Source organism: Salvelinus alpinus, chromosome 33, assembly GCF_045679555.1.
Source record: "Salvelinus alpinus chromosome 33, SLU_Salpinus.1, whole genome shotgun sequence".
NCBI lineage: Eukaryota > Metazoa > Chordata > Actinopteri > Salmoniformes > Salmonidae > Salvelinus > Salvelinus alpinus.
In genome coordinates, this window is record NC_092118.1 from 11,852,891 (window position 1) to 11,870,984 (window position 18,094).

The following is an 18,094-nucleotide window of genomic DNA, read 5'->3' on the forward strand; positions in this document are numbered from 1 at the left end:
GTAGCAGAGAGAATAGTCTACAGCTTGGATGACTGGAGTCTTTGATCATTTCTTGGGCCTTCCTCTGACACACCTGGTATAGAGGTCCTGGATGAAAGAGAGCTCGGCCCCAGCGGTCCAGTGATGTACTGGGCTGTACTCATCACCATCTGTAGTGCGTAGCGGTCGAGTGCCTTGCAGTTGCCGCACCAAGCGGTGTTGTTGCCTACCCCCCCTCCCCCCTCCTCGTCAAGAAGTCCAGGATCCAGTTGAAGAGGGAGGTGTTCAGTCCCAGGTACTGGAACTTGGTGATGAGAATGGAGGGGACTATGGTGTTGAATGCTGAGCTGTAGTCAATGAACAACATTTTAACATAGGTATTCCTTTTGTCCAGGTGGGTGAGGGTAGTGTGGAGTGCATCATCTGTGGAAATGTTGGGGCAGTATGCGAATTGGAGTGGATCCAGGGTGTCTGGCATGATGTTGATGATGTGAGCCATGACCAGCCTTTCAAAGCATTTCATGGCTACAGACGTGAGCGCTACCGGGCGGTAGTCATTTAGGCGCTTTTGAGCACGGGGACTATGGTGGTCTGCTTGAAACAAGTTGGTATTACACACCGGGTCAAGGATAGGAGGAAAATGTCAGTGCAGACACTTGCCAGCTGGTCAGTGCATGCTCTGAGTATGTGTCCTAGCCCCTTGCGAATGTTAGTTAACCTTTTTAAAGGTCTTACTCACATCGGCTACGGAGAGCGAGATCACGTGGTCGTCCTGAACAGCTGGTGCTCTCATGCATGGTTCAGTGTTGCTTGCCTCGAAACAAGTTTAGAAAGCATTCAGCTCATCTGGTACGCTCGTGTTGCTGGGCAGCTCATGGCTGGGTTTCCCTTTGTAATACGTGATAGATTGCAATCACTGCCACATCTGTCAAGCGTCAGAGCAAGCGTAGTAGGATTTGATCTTAGTCCTGTATTGACACTTTGCCTGTTCAATGGCTCGTCGGAGGTCATAGTGGGATTTCTTTTAAGCGTTCGAATTAGTGTCCCACTCTTTGAAAGCGGCAGCTCCAGCCTTTAGCTCAGTGCGGATATTGCATGTAATTCATTGCTTCTGCTTGGGGTATGTATGTACGGTCACTGTGGGGATGATGTCATTGATGCACTTATTGATGAAGCTGGTGACTAATGTGCTAAACTCCTCAGTGTTATCGGATGAATCCCAGAACATATTCCAGTCTGTGCTAGTGAAACAGTCCTATAGCTTAGCATCCTCTTCATCGGATCACTTCCATATTGAGCGCATCACTGATACTTCCTGTTTGAGTTTTTGATTGTAAGCAGGAAGCAGGAGGATAGAGTTATGGTCTGATTTGCCAAAGGGAGGGTGAGGGAGGGCCTTGTATGAGTTTCTGTGTGTGGAGTAAAGGTGATGTAAAGTTTTGTCGCCTCTAGTTGCACAGGTGACATGCTGGTAAAATTGAGGTAAAACAGATTTTAGTTTCCCTACATTAAAATTACCTGCCACAAGAAACGCCGCCTCCAAATGAGAATTTTCTTGGTGGCTTCTGGCCCTATACAGCTCGTTGAGTGAGGTCTTAGTGCCAGCCTCAGTTTCTGGTGGTAAGTTGACAACTACGAAAAATATAGATGAAAACTCTCTTGGTAAATAGTATGGTCTGCAGCTTATCATGACTCAGGCCATAAAAACTAGAGATATCCTTAACATTAGAGATCATCCACCAGCTGTTGTTAACAAAGAGACACACCCCTCCTCCCTTTGTCTTACCCGAGTCTGCCGTCCGGCGTTCAAATTCCTTTTTGGAGCCCAGGATTACGGCCTGGTCTGGAGTAAACAGAACGTCTATAGTATTCATTGAACGTTAAAGTAGACATTTTTATCCAAATTGAGGTTAGTGATCGCTCTTCTGATGTCCAGAAGCTGTTATCGGTCAGAGGAAATGTACAACAAAGTTAAGATCAGCGTAAAAAATAAACACATGAAAAAATACCAAAAATTGGTCAGGAGCCTGTAAGACAGCTTCTGACACTACAGCGCCAACTTGCTTCTAGAACCTTTACATTCGTTATTTACCCTCTCCCCAGCTCTTGGCAATCTTCTCTACTGTCTTCCATTTCCCTCTCCTCCCCCTGTCCACCTCTGTTGTTCCTTTTACTCTCCTCTCTTCTCCTCGTTCCCTCATTGTTCTGTCCTCCTCCCTCCCGTCCTCTCTGTTCTGTTCTGTATTGCATGGCCCTGTGTACAGGCTCCACCTGGAGCCTCCCAGCAGTCCACACCATATGCTGCCTGGCCATGCACTCTTCATATAAAAGTAAAAATAATATTGAAAAATAGAATTACAGTAAACCATGTAAATATAGTCTTAGAAATGAGCTAGTCATAAAATGTCATAGTTAGTAAGGTGTTACCAACCTTTTGAATATTCCAGTAGTTTAATTTCTCACAACCATTGGGAGCCCAGCATTCAGAGAACCTTTCATATTGTATGAATTTTGGCGCTAATATTCCCAAACTATCCCTAACGTGATACTAGGTTGAAATGTGTGTTGGATATAGTATATCGTAGTGTTTTGATACATTTTGTGGGCTGTGGAAGGGGAGGACAGTAACCTGTTGCCACAGCAATTGTTTTGACAATAGTGTGGCCTGATAAACCTTCTCCAGCACCCAAACTGCACACGTATATCAGTGATGGATATGGTGGGAATAAGAGGTCTTTAGTCCCATAACGCTGATCTTTGCCTCATCCTCCCTCAATCCCAGCTAAAATATAAGTGTAAAGGGACGGCATATGCAATCTGGTCCATGTACAGGCAGGGAGAGCCTAGTAGTTATCTTCCTGATGGAATGGATTGCACTGAGAGGGCAACCGTTGATCTCATATTCTCTTATTAAATAATTGACTGATATATTAATGGGATCTTGTCCCAGCAACAGAACCACATCATTATTCTCCTCCCTCTCTTTAATACTACATATAGAGAAAAAAAATCCATTGCTCTCTTTTCTCTCTCTGTCCTGTCACTCTCTTTTTTGAAATTGCATGGCAGGAACATTTATCAAAATATAATGTATGCTTTGCTTCTCCATCATAATCTCAGTCACCATTAACAATAAAAACAGCGACTGGAGCCAGGTACAGTATTGACCAGCGCTTCCCAGAGTGTAATGTCTGTTCAGGTCAGTTGATATTTCATGGCAAACTTTCCTGCAAGGAGTTGGCAATCTGTCCTGCCACATCTGATTCTTCATGGAGAAAAAGCTACCTCTTAAGTGCTTTATCACAAACTCTGTAGAATGGTGTTGCTATGGTTACTCTTAAATCACAAATACACGCTGTCCCATTTTGCCATTTGTTATAGCATCATATGTCTACTCACCCAGACTATTGTCCAGAAAGTACAGTACCAATCATAAGTTTGGATACACCTACTCATTCAAGGTTTTTTTTTTTACTATTTTCTACATTGTAGAATAATGGCAAAGACATCAAAACTATGAAATAACACATATTGGATCATGTAGTAACCAAAAAAGTGTTAAACAAATCAAAATATATTTTATATTTGAGTCTTCAAAGTAGCCACCCTTTGCTTTGATGACAGATTTGCACACTCTTGGCATTCTCTCAACCAGTTTCACCTGGAATGCTTTTCCAAAAATCTTGAAGGAGTTCCCACATATGCTGAGCACTTGTTTACATGTACATTACATTTAAGTCATTTAGCAGACGCTCTTATCCAGAGCAACTTACAAATTGGTGCATTCACCTTATGATATCCAGTGGAACAACCACTTTACAATAGTGCATCTAACTCTTTTAAGGGGGGGGGGTTAGAAGGATTACTTTATCCTATCCTAGGTATTCCTTAAAGAGGTGGGGTTTCAGGTGTCTCCGGAAGGTGGTGATTGACTCCGCTGACCTGGCGTCGTGAGGGAGTTTGTTCCACCATTGGGGTGCCAGAGCAGCGAACAGTTTTGACTGGGCTGAGCGGGAACTGTACTTCCTCAGAGGTAGGGAGGCGAGCAGGCCAGAGGTGGATGAACGCAGTGCCCTTGTTTGGGTGTAGGGCCTGATCAGAGCCTGAAGGTACGGAGGTGCCGTTCCCCTCACAGCTCCGTAGGCAAGCACCATGGTCTTGTAGCGGATGTGAGCTTCAACTGGAAGCCAGTGGAGAGAGCGGAGGAGCGGGGTGACGTGAGAGAACTTGGGAAGGTTGAACACCAGACGGGCTGCGGCGTTCTGGATGAGTTGTAGGGGTTTAATGGCACAGGCAGGGAGCCCAGCCAACAGCGAGTTGCAGTAATCCAGACGGGAGATGACAAGTGCCTGGATTAGGACCTGCGCCGCTTCCTGTGTGAGGCAGGGTCGTACTCTGCGAATGTTGTAGAGCATGAACCTACAGGAACGGGTCACCGCCTTGATGTTAGTTGAGAACGACAGGGTGTTGTCCAGGATCACGCCAAGGTTCTTAGCACTCTGGGAGGAGGACACAATGGAGTTGTCAACCGTGATGGCGAGATCATGGAACGGGCAGTCCTTCCCCGGGAGGAAGAGCAGCTCTGTCTTGCCGAGGTTCAGCTTGAGGTGGTGATCCGTCATCCACACTGATATGTCTGCCAGACATGCAGAGATGCGATTCGCCACCTGGTTATCAGAAGGGGGAAAGGAGAAGATTAATTGTGTGTCGTCTGCATAGCAATGATAGGAGAGACCATGTGAGGATATGACAGAGCCAAGTGACTTGGTGTATAGCGAGAATAGGAGAGGGCCTAGAACAGAGCCCTGGGGGACACCAGTGGTGAGAGCACGTGGTGCGGAGACAGATTCTCGCCACGCCACCTGGTAGGAGCGACCTGTCAGGTAGGACGCAATCCAAGCGTGGGCCGCGCCGGAGATGCCCAACTCGGAGAGGGTGGAGAGGAGGATCTGATGGTTCACAGTATCAAAGGCAGCCGATAGGTCTAGAAAGATGAGAGCAGAGGAGAGAGAGTTAGCTTTAGCAGTGCGGAGCGCCTCCGTGACACAGAGAAGAGCAGTCTCAGTTGAATGACTAGTCTTGAAACCTGACTGATTTGGATCAAGAAGGTCATTCTGAGAGAGATAGCAGGAGAGCTGGCCAAGGACGGCACGTTCAAGAGTTTTGGAGAGAAAAGAAAGAAGGGATACTGGTCTGTAGTTGTTGACATCGGAGGGATCGAGTGTAGGTTTTTTCAGAAGGGGTGCAACTCTCGCTCTCTTGAAGACGGAAGGGACGTAGCCAGCGGTCAAGGATGAGTTGATGAGCGAGGTGAGGTAAGGGAGAAGGTCTCCGGAAATGGTCTGGAGAAGAGAGGAGGGGATAGGGTCAAGCGGGCAGGTTGTTGGGCGGCCGGCCGTCACAAGACGCGAGATTTCATCTGGAGAGAGAGGGGAGAAAGAGGTCAAAGCACAGGGTAGGGCAGTGTGAGCAGAACCAGCGGTGTCGTTTGACTTAGCAAACGAGGATCGGATGTCGTCGACCTTCTTTTCAAAATGGTTGACGAAATGTTGGCTGCTTTTCCTTCACTCCGCGGTCCAACTCATCCCAAACCATCTCAATTGGGTTGAGGTCAGGTGATTGTGGAGGCCAGGTCATCTGATGCACCACTCCATCACTCCTTCTTGGTCAAATAGCCGTTACACAGCCTGGAGGTGTGTTGGGTCATTGTCCTGTTGAAAAACAAATGATAGTCGCACTAAGCACAAACCAGATGGGATGGCGTATCGCTGCAGAATGCTGAGGTAGCCATGTTGGTTAAGCACCCGCACACCATCACACCTCCTACACATGCAGAGATCATCCGTTCGAACCAAAAAGGTGTACAGTCAGCGTTAAGCTGCCCAAGCCTGAAAGATACCTGGAGACTGTATGCAGCAGCTTCTGGCCAGAATGCATTGCATTGAAAATCACTCAAAAAATAAACAATCCATATCATCAAACTAATGCAGTTGGAATTCATACAAAATAGTTTACAGACAGGCTTCACATCAATATCCAACGATTGAGTTCTGTTCCGTTACCCATCACATACAGTATACAGTATTGTGAATATGATATGGGATAGTTCTAAATGGGTCACAGAACAGATCTTGCAATCCAAGTATCCCAGCTAAACCTCACTAACTAATACTTTATACACTGAGTGTATAAAACATTAGGAACACCTTCCTAATATTGACTTGCACCCCCCCCCCCTGCTGCCCTCAGAACAGCCTCAATTCGGCGGGGCATGGACTCTACTAGGTGTCGAAATTGTTCAACAGGGATGCTGGCCCATGTTGACTCCAATGTTCGACTGGATGTCCTTTGGGTGATGGACTATTGTTGATACACACAGGAAGCTGTTGAGCATGAAAAACCCAGCAGCGTTGCAATACTTGACACACAGAAACCGGTGCACCTGACAACTACTAACATACCCCATTCAAAGGCACTTAAATCTTTTGTCTTGCTCATTCACCCTCTGAATGGCACACACACAATCCATGTCTCAATTGTCTCAAGGCTTAAAAATCTTTATTTAACCTGTCTCCTACCCATCATCTACACTGATTAAAGTGGATTTAACAAGTGACATCAATAATGGATCATAGCTTTCAACCTGGATTCACCTGGTCAGTCTACGTCATGGAAAGAGTGTTTCTAATATTTTGTACGCTCAGTGTTTAATTTTTTTATATTTTTATTTAACCTTTATTTAACTAGGCAAGTGATTTTTTTATCGTTTTTTCATCCCATTGACAACTTCATTATTTCACAGAGTCCATCAGTAATTCCAGAATCATAATTGTGCTTGTGTTTAACCTGCTAATGATGATAACGTAATGATGACCTGGCAATGGCATCTTCTCTCAACGACGCATAGTAAGGAGGAGAGGAGAGGACGGGTGGAGACTGAAGAGTCAAGTTCTGTTTTTAAAACAGGTTGTGAGACCCTAAAAGCTTTGGGCACCGAGCAAAATGCCCGAAATACTCAGATAAATAAATATGAACCATGAAACCATGAACCATCGTTTTCTTCATCACTTCTTCATCATCTCTCTTTTCCTCCTTCTACTGTTCCCACAACACACTACTCTGAATACTTTCTGGTGTCACACTACACTGCACATTTGCTAGTCTCCATTTTTGGGAAATGGGGATTATGCAGTCTGAAAAGGTCTTGTGCCTAATTATTTTATGATCTGTCTCAATGGTAGAACTGTATGGCGGATTGTGGGACCATTTCTGTTGATGAATGAAGGAAAGCTGTGAATAATTTCAGTGAGAAAGGACATGAGTCACATTTTATCAGCAAGGTTTCATCTGAAGAAAGAGTACAATATAAATGTATGATGATTTCCCCATCCCCTTTGTCTCTCATGTATATTGAAAATATGCCAATCAATCTGTGTCCATGGTAGTCACCTCCACCCCACTGTCGCAGCTATACAAATAGCTAAGGTGCACTGCTGGTTTGGCTCTGTAGCCTCTATCAAGTAATGAGGCCTGAAATGAAATGCAGTACATTTGGCAATAAATGCTGCCCTTTTATACTCCTTTCTGTGCTTTGGTGTGATTAATGAATGTAGAAATGTTCAGATAAAGTTTAGCTCTTTTGGCAGAAAGTCTGCATGTATTTGTTTGTTTGACTAGTCTCTATATAGAATGTAATCTAGTGCACAGTATGTCACACACTAACCTACACTACATGACCAATAGGATGTGGACACCTGCTTGAACATCTCATTCCAAAATCATGGGCATTAATATGGAGTTGGTCCCCCCATTGCTGCTATAACAGCCTCCATTCTTCTGGGATGGCTTTCCACTAGATGTTGGAACATTGCTGCGGGGACTTGCTTCCATTCAGCCACAAGGGCTTTAGAGAGGTCAGGCACTGATGTTGGGCAATTAGGCCTGGCTCGTAGTCAGCTTTCCAATTGATGCCAAAGGTGTTCAACGGGGTTGTGGTCAGGGCTCTTTGCAGGCCAGTCAAGTTCTTCCACGCCGATCTCAACAATCCATTTCTGTATGGACCTCGCTTTGTGCACGGGGGCAATGGCATGCTGAAACAGGAAAGGGCCTTCCCCAAACTGTTGCAACAAAGTTGGAAGCACAGAATCGTCTGGAATGTCACTGTATGCTGTAGCGTTAAGATTTCCCTTCACTGGAACTAAGGGGTCTAGCCAAAACCAAGAAAAACAGCCCCAGACCATTATTCCTCCTCCACCAAACTTTACAGTTGGCACTATGCATTTGGGCCGTTTGCGTTCTCCTGGCATCCGCCAAACCCAGATTTGTCCGTCGGAATGCCATATGGTGAAGTGTGATTCATCACACCAGAGAACGCGTTTCCACTGCTCCAGAGTCCAATGGCCGCTAGCTTTACACCACTCCAGCCAACGCATGGCATTGTGCGTGGTGATCTTAGGCTTATGTGCGACTGTTCGGACATGGAAACCCATTTTATGATGCTCCCGACTAACAGTTCTTGTGCTGACGTTGCTTCCAGAGGCAGTTTGGAACTCGGTAGTGTTGCAACCGAGGACAGACGATTTTTACACACCACGCGCTTCAGCACTCAGCAGTCCCTTTCTGTGTGCTTGTGTGGCCTACCACTTTGCGGCTGAGCTGTTGTTGCTCCTAGATGTTTCCACTTCACAATAACAGCACTTACAGTTGACCGGGGAAATTCTAGAAGGGAAGAAATTTGACAAACTGACTTGTTGGAAAGGTGGCATCCTATGTCGGTGCCACATTGAAAGTCACTGAGCTCTTCAGTAAGGCTATTCTACTGCCAATGTTTTGTCTATGGAGATTGCATGGCTGTGTGCTCAATTTTATACACCTGTCAGCAACAGGTGTTGCTGAAATAGCAAAATCTACTAATTTGAAGGGCTGTCCACATACTTCTGTGTATATTGTGTGTATGATTGTAATTATGTACTATTGTTCAGCAATATACAATGTTAGAGCGATTTCTGAGTAACTGAGACTCAGGGAACTCTCACAACAGTAGGGGATCCCAGTTAATCGTATCGAAACAATGGCTAATCAAGATCAAACTTGGCACTCTCTCACCTGTATCTCTGTTTGTCCAATCTTATTGAACTCAAACAATCAACGCAATATCATCGATTGTCTCTTGCTGCATGTTTGCCATTGTAATTCGTCTATGATTTCATATTTTGGCAAAGGAAATAATTTTGTGAAGTATCTCTTCTTGTTTGTCTTATTCTCAGAGGCACAATTTGCATAGCTGAATTGCTGCAACGCTTCCACCTGTCTGTTTGGTCCTTGTTTTTCAGAGGGAACAACATAAAAGGGAAAACAAATTAACAATTAAGATTAATAAACCAATTAGGCACATTTGGGCAATCTTGATACAAAATGTTGAACAGAAATGCAATGGTGCATTGGATCAGTCTAAAACTTTGCACATACACTGCTGCCATCTATTGGCCAAAATCTAAATTGCGCCTGGGCTGGAATGATACATTAAGGCCTTTCTCTTTTATTTCAAAGATGATGGTACAAAAAAAAATACTAAACAATACATCTTTTACCAGATCTAATGTGTTACATTCTCCTACATTAATTTAACAATTCTACAAACTTCAAAGTGTTTCCTTTCAAATGGTATCAAGAATATGCATGTCATTGTTTCAGGTCCTGAGCTACAGACAGTTAGATTTGGGTATGTCATTTTCGGCAAACATTTGAAAAAAGGGGGCGGATCCTTTAAGAGAATGAGTGAAACAGTTTCATGGTTTTTGTTTCGTTTTTTTCTTTTCTGAAACTAATAGGTGGATAACGTTGCTCAGGTGCACAGTAATTCTTGACTTTCTATATTTATTTGCATTGATAGCCATTCCCAGTATTTGAGAGCTAATAACTAATCTTCTTCTTTAAACTCAGCAAAAAAAGAAACATCCCTTTTTCAGGACCCTGTCTTTCAAAAATAATTCGTAAAAAATCCAAATAACTTCACAGATATTCATTGTAAAGGGTTTAAACACTATTTCTCATGCTTGTTCAATGAGCCATAAACAATTAATGAACATGCACCTGTGGATCGGTCGTTTAGACACTAACAGCTTACAGACGGTAGGCAATTAAGGTCACAGTTATGAAAACTTAGGACACTAAAGAGGCCTTTCTACTGACTCTGAAAAACACCAAAAGAAAGATGGCCAGGGTCCCTGCTCATCTGCGTGAACGTGCCTTAGGCATGCTGCAAGGAGGCATGAGGACTGCAGATGTGGCCAGGGCAATAAATTGCAATGTGCGACGCCTAAGACAGCGCTACAGGGAGACAGGACGGACAGCTGATCGTCCTCGCAATGGCATACCACGTGTAACAACACCTGCACAGAATCGGTACATCTGAACATCACACCTGTGGGACAGGTACAGGATGGCAACAACAACTGCCTGAGTTACACCAGGAACGCACAATCCCGCCATCAGCGCTCAGACTGTCCGCAATAGGCTGAGAGAGGCTGGACTGAGAGCTTGTAGGTCTGTTGTAAGGGAAGTCCTCACCAGACATCCCCGGTAAAAACTTTGCCTATGGGCACAAACCCACTGTCGCTGGACCAGACAGGACTGGCAAAAAGTGCTCTTCACTGACGAGTCGTGGTTTTGTCTCACCAGGGGTGATGGTCGCATTTGCATTTATCGTCGAAGGAATGAGCGTTACACAGAGGCCTATACTCTGGAGCGGGATCGATTTGGAGGTGGAGGGTCCGTCATGGTCTCTGGCGGTGTGTCACAGCATCATCGGACTGAGCTTGTTGTCATTGCAGGCAATCTCAACGCTGTGCGTTACAGGGAAGACATCCTCAACCCTCATGTGGTTCCCTTCCTGCAGGCTCATCCTGACATGACCCTCCAGCATGACAATGCCACCAGTACTGCTCAGCCACCAGCCATACTGCTCGTTCTGTGCGTGATTTCCTGCAAGACAGGAATGTCAGTGTTCTGCCATGGACAGCGAAGTGCCCGGATCTCAATCCCGTTGAGCATATCTGGGACCTGTATCCCTCAATCCCGTGAGGGCTAGGGCGGTTCCCCCCAGAAATGTTCGGGAACTTGCAGGTGCATTGGTAGAAGAGTGGGGTAACATCTCACAGCAAGAACTGGCAAATCTGGTGCAGTCCATGAGGAGGAGATGCACTGCAGTACTTAATGCAGCTGGTGGCCACACCAGATACTGACTGTTACTTTTGATTTTGACCCCCACTTTGTTCAGGGACACATTATTCCATTTCTGTTCATATTTACACATGTTAAGTTTGCTGAAAATAAACGCAGTTGACAGTGAGAGGACATTTCTTTTTTTGATTTTACATGTTGTCTTCTCCCTACTCCGCTGCTCTTATCAGTTTTTAGAATCGTACTTTGTGCCAAGTTAAGCTATACAGGGGCCTGCCGCCATCAATATAAATGCAAATAAACCGTGGGGCACCGAGAGGCCGTGGTGTGGTTTTGTGATGATAATATTATACTTTTGCCTCAGAGGAAGTTGCAAGACTAGGTATTGAGCTGCAGATGAGGGCCAGGCTTTGAAGTTCTAACACATTATCCCAAGTGGAAACACATGAAAAGGAAATTATTCTTTAGCGGGAAGATCATAAGGCCTGAAAGAGACTCCTTTTTATTTCACCGAGACTGGGAGGGGGCCACAAACAAGGAGATTTCAAGTAAACAGTGCAAAGGAGGGTCAGCTTTGTACAGTATTGTAAATAGTTGTGTCTTTGGCGCCTGTATTTATTTTGCACTCTAACTGGGGGCTATGGAGTCATACGAGTCAAAGAGTCATGTGCTGTGGTGTGTAGATTGAGATGTAATGCATGGAAATGCATGGAAAGCTATTTGCATTCATTGCTTATTACATGTTAAACCTATCACTGCTCTCTCATACGCCTCCTTCTTCCACGACTTGTCATGGACATTCTCAGGATATATTTTTTCTGTATTGACACAGTAACTGAAGATATAAAATTGGACACTTCCTAGATTGAGGCCTAGCCATGATGTATTGTTAGCCAGAGGCGGTGGGTTATTTTTGCCGATTCAGGCGGTTTTGGCAAATAACCTTGTGGAAGGGTACCCACCATTAGTGTGGTTACATGGGATTTTACAGCATTGAGATGTTCCAATCATCAATACTTATCACCAAAATCACTGATCAATTACACCAGCACAAAGGGGCAAACCTAAAATGCCCGTCATTCTATGCATACAGGTATTCTACCTTCAGCTCTAATAAGTTAGTCATCATAATAGCATCTTAAAACTGCAGTTTAATCTTTCTGTTCAACTAGTGATGACCTTATCTGTGAGAACGTAATTCAAGCCCTTACATCTCCTCAGCAGTTTCATCTCAGATCTCGTTTCACCTGAAAATAGGACAGGACATGGACAACAATGTCACCCGAGAAATGATATGTGTATTTGGGTGTCTTATTTCACATAATTATCACAACATTGTTAGACTATCTCCGTAAGGTGTGATCTATTAATGAAAGGAGAGGACACAGCGGGCCAGGTCATGTTTCAATTCATGGTTATATAAGAATCACGTGAAGTACCACAGCAAATCATTTTCACAAATTGGATCGCTGAATATAATCTCAATGAAGCCTGTCTAACTCGGATCAAAGAAGTACTGGTGACTCAGGAGTCTTCAAAATCCCACTTAGAGTGGCACAACACCGTGCTCTCTACACAAATCATATGACGCTTAGAACAACAACAACTAGATGTTAAACACAATTTAAGTGTGGGCATAACTCTTTGAATACAGTTAGTCATGTGGATACTTTGAACTTGCAGAGAACTATAGTTTGAGGGAGAAAGAGCTGGGAGAGAGTGCTAGTTTCCACAGAAGAATGCGTGGGTATGTAAGGAGATTGACTAGAACCTGGAAGATAAAGAGAGACAAAGATGGATGGGGTAAAAGAGTGCAAAGACAGAGACAAATAGTTAAAAGTGGGATAGTGTGAAAGAGAGAGGGATAAAGGAAGAGGGAAGAAAAGACAGTCTGCTAAACAGAGTGACAACTCCTTGTATAATGCAGCGGCGAGGAGCCTGCTGTTTTTGTTTCTCCATGCTGAGAACAAATGGTAGTAATCAGGGACTCTCCAACTGACAATAAATATCAGGATGCGTTCCCTCGCTCAGAAAACAGAGGAGAAGGAGAACATAAAGACATTCGAAAAAAGTCTTGCCTTACTTCTCTGAAAAGAGATGCACTAAAAGCCACTAAAGTTGCAATTTCAGAAACTGGTGTGCGACATAATGTTTGAAAATACCATATAACGCTATAAAGAGAAAAGCAGTGGTGATGGTTTGTATTTCTGTTGTCAATATTTCTTTCTCTTTGTGCTGCAATGTGACAAGGCCTTTTTCTAGACAAGGCCTTTATTGTGACTGCGAACCCAAAATATACCAATTTTAGTAGGACTAATAGCTAGCAAATTGAATGTCAAACACATTAAAGAGAATGAATACCATGAATTCAAGGTTTTTCATGAAGGACACACTTGTATGTCTGTATTTAATATATTGAACCAAACAGAGAGGTCAAAAACACTGTTGTATTATGAAGGCTTTGGAAAACATTGAATCTTAGTGTGGTATTCCAACAATTGCAGATAGCGGCTTCCAGATAACACATTATCAACCACAATTGCAATTGTTTGAATACCATATTTACGCTCATGATGTCAGAGCACATAAACATTGAATATTCTATACCAGTGTTCCTCCTACCCAGTCATGATGAAATAACTTCCGTATCTACTTGATCAATGTTATTTAGAGTGTCTTCATGACTAATTTCTAAAACCTCTGAGAGACTGGACTATTTTCTCCCTCCGCTCGCCTCAGTCTGTCGCTATGTCAACGTGCTTTTGTTCCCCTTCCTCCAGTAGTTTGCTGTGATTAGGGGATGCACAGCGGGGTGCTGGCAGAGCCTCTCGCCACGCTTAACCAAGGTAATTGACTGCCTGTGAAGAGGCCTGCTGAGTGCACCGGGAGAAAGGGTGCCTTTCCCACACTGCCCGCTACCTAAACCTTTTATTATCCCGAGTCCACTGCTTCCTGTGCCTTAAAACTGTCATCTTTTCATTTCCACCTAATCAAAGGTGCTTCAGTGGGTTATCTTTTTCCTGGAGCCTGTGGCATATTCAAGGGAACAGAAGAAACAAGGAAGCCGAAAGGGAGAGTTTATTTCATAAAAATTAAAATGACACATTTTTTTACTCCCTCACGTCACTATTTCAAAATGGCCTACGTTTTATAACAAGGCTTCATTCGAATAATGAGTCTCCATTCTTTCACGTTGAAAGAGCTTTCGCTGGCGACTTCACTGGTATTTCTATATGAAAATACAGCTAATTCTCTGGAGTCTATTGACATTATTGCATCTCAAAGTCATCTCCCTTTCAAAATATTTGCTTTGACAAGGAATGGACCTCATCATTTAGTCTTATCTCGGCAAAATCCAGACTGCGCATCCACGTACAGTGAATGCATGGAAACCATCACCGTGATAGTGCTGTGAAAATGCTTTAGTTGTAAACATGCAAATGAATCATGACAGTTACTGTATCTTGAAGGTATGCATCAATCTCTCCTCTCGACTGATATCCACCGGTCTCTCTTTCTCAACGGAGCTGGGGATTTGAGAAAGTGTACATTGTTGCCTACTGGTGATGAAATGCCTTTGCTATTTTGTGTGTGAATGTGTGTTGTTGAGTTCAACAAATCAAATCAAATCAAATGGTATTTGTCACATGCGCCGAATACAACCGTGAAATTCTAACTTACAAGCCCTTAACCAAAAATGAAGTTTTAAGAAAAAATAAAGTAAAAATGGAAATATAACAAATAATTAAGGTGCAACAATAAAATAACAGTAGCGAGGATATATACAGTGGGGCAAAAAAGTATTTAGTCAGCCACCAATTGTGCAAGTTCTCCCACTTAAAAAGATGAGAGAGGCCTGTAATTTTCATCATAGGTACACTTCAACTATAACAGACAAAATGAGAAAAAGAAATCCAGAAAATCACATTGTAGGATTTTTAATGAATTTATTTGCAAATTATGGTGGAAAATAACTATTTGGTCAATAACAAAAGTTTATCTTAATACTTTGTTATATACCCTTTGTTGGCAATGACAGAGGTCAAACGTTTTCTGTAAGTCTTCACAAGTTTTTCACACACTGTTGCTGGTATTTTGGCCCATTCCTCTATGCAGATCTCCTCTAGAGCAGTGATGTTTTGGGGCTGTTGCTGGGCAACACGGACTTTCAACTCCCTCCAAAGATTTTCTATGGGGTTGAGATCTGGAGACTGGCTAGGCCACTCCAGGACCTTGAAATGCTTCTTACGAAGCCACTCCTTCGTTGCCCGGGCGGTGTGTTTGGGATCATTTTCATGCTGAAAGACCCAGCCACATTTCATCTTCAATGCCCTTGCTGATGGAAGGAGGTTTTCACTCAAAATCTCACGATACATGGCCCCATTCATTCTTTCCTATACACGGATCAGTCGTCCTGGTCCCTTTGCAGAAAAACAGCCCCAAAGCATGATGTTTCCACCCCCATGCTTCACAGTAGGTATGGTGTTCTTTGGATGCAACTCAGCATTCTTTGTCCTCCAAACACGACGAGTTGAGTTTTTACCAAAAAGTTATATTTTGGTTTCATCTGACCATATGACATTCTCCCAATCTTCTTCTGGATCATCCAAATGCTCTCTAGCAAACTTCAGACGGGCCTGGACATGTACTGGCTTGAGCAGGGGGACACGTCTGGCACTGCAGGATTTGAGTCCCTGGCGGCGTAGTGTGTTACTGATGGTAGGCTTTGTTACTTTGGTCCCAGCTCTCTGCAGGTCATTCACTAGGTCCCCCCGTGTGGTTCTGGGATTTTTGCTCACCGTTCTTGTGATCATTTTGACCCCACGGGGTGAGATCTTGCGTGGAGCCCCAGATCGAGGGAGATTATCAGTGGTCTTGTATGTCTTCCATTTCCTAATAATTGCTCCCACAGTTGATTTCTTCAAACCAAGCTGCTTACCTATTGCAGATTCAGTCTTCCCAGCCTGGTGCAGGTCTACAATTTTGTTTCTGGTGTCCTTTGACAGCTCTTTGGTCTTGGCCATAGTGGAGTTTGGAGTGTGACTGTTTGAGGTTGTGGACAGGTGTCTTTTATACTGATAACAAGTTCAAACAGGTGCCATTAATACAGGTAACGAGTGGAGGACAGAGGAGCCTCTTAAAGAAGAAGTTACAGGTCTGTGAGAGCCAGAAATCTTGCTTGTTTGTAGGTGACCAAATACTTATTTTCCACCATAATTTGCAAATAAATTCATAAAAAATCCTACAATGTGATTTTCTGGATTTTTTTTTCTAATTTTGTCTACAGGCCTCTCTCATCTTTTTAAGTGGGAGAACTTGCACAATTGGTGGCTGACTAAATACTTTTTTGCCCCACTGTACATAGGGGTTCCGGTACAGAGTCAATGTGCGGGGGCGGTAGTTGAGGTTAGTCGAGGTAGTTGAGGTAATATGTACATGTAGGTAGAGGTAAAGTGACTATGCATGGATAATAAACAAAGAGTAGCAGCAGCGTAAAAATGGGGGGTGGGGTGGGGACAATGCAAATAGTCCTGGTAGCCATTTGATTAACTGTTCAAGAGTCTTATGGCTTGGGGGTAGAAGCTGTTAAGAAGCCTTTTTGACCTAGACTTGGCCCTCCGGTACCGCTTGCCGTGCGGTAGCAGAGAGAACAGTCTATGACTAGGGTGGCTGGAGTCCTTGGCAATTTTTTGGGGCCTTCCTCTGACTGAAGAGGAGTACTCTCAATTTAAAAACAACCAATGGTGTTGTTCAATTCTGCATAACAAAGAGAACAGGACACCTTCCGCTGACAGTGTATCAACAGTCAGGGTGTGATGTGTGACACTCGAAATGATTAGCTCTCTAATCCTTAAAGCTGTACACAAAAATCTTGTGTTATGGAGACATATACAAGCTGATACATTGTTTTTTTCTCTCTCTCTCATTCTCTCTCACTCACTCGTCCTCAAATCTAACATCCTGCAATGAAATCTTAGAGAGACAGAATCTGTCTGGGAATTGTGTCGTCCAATATAAAGTAAAGAAATTGAATTTGGTGAGGTCAGGGATAGAATATATATCGCCAAACAACCAGTAAGATATACAAGCCTATTCAAGAGAGAGATACAAGGCTACTACTTGTTTATTTTTATGACACACACTGGATACAGTGGACAATACTTATTTGAATTGTATTTGATATATAATGGATTTTCTTAACCATAAAGCTGTCTTTTTTTTTTCATTCCATGGCTGTTTTAATAGGAATGATTAAGATGTGCAGATTTGCACAGGAGAACAGAGAATGTAATTTATTTTTCTACTAATCTGGCTCATGGTCAGCACTGAGTTGTCCCAAGGTCAGTCAGTGTCATAGTCTTATCACTGTTCGGGAGTATATAGTGTCTTGAGATTGGAGGACATGGTCAGTGCAATATTAGTGTAATGGTCGTCCTACTAGAACCTCTGGCTTCAAGAGTCTTCAAGAGGAAGTCTATGTCCATATTCATATTCTAAGCCAATGAAAAAACCTTCAAATGCATGCTACAGGATAGTGATGATGATGATGATGATGATAATAATAATAATAAATAAATAAAACAAATCTGGAAATGCATCGAGATGGAACAAATTCCCCCCTAAAAATACCACAATCAAGGGAATTAAAATGTAGGTCAACTCAGGTAAAAGGAAAAACATTAAAGGCTCTATCTTCCGTAAAATGCACGAACAGCAGGGTTGAGAATGCAGCCGTGTTGCGTCAAGCTGCACGACTGGATTGTCTGCGTCACATTAATATCATATATTTGAAATGAATAAGACAGGAAGCAGCCTCCATGTCACACCGAGGCACCGTTCCCCCTGATACTGTAGCACCAACAGCCAGCCATGCAGTAAGGTCATGAATTACTAAACATGATCCTTGGCTAAATGTAAGAGACTGCACATCTGC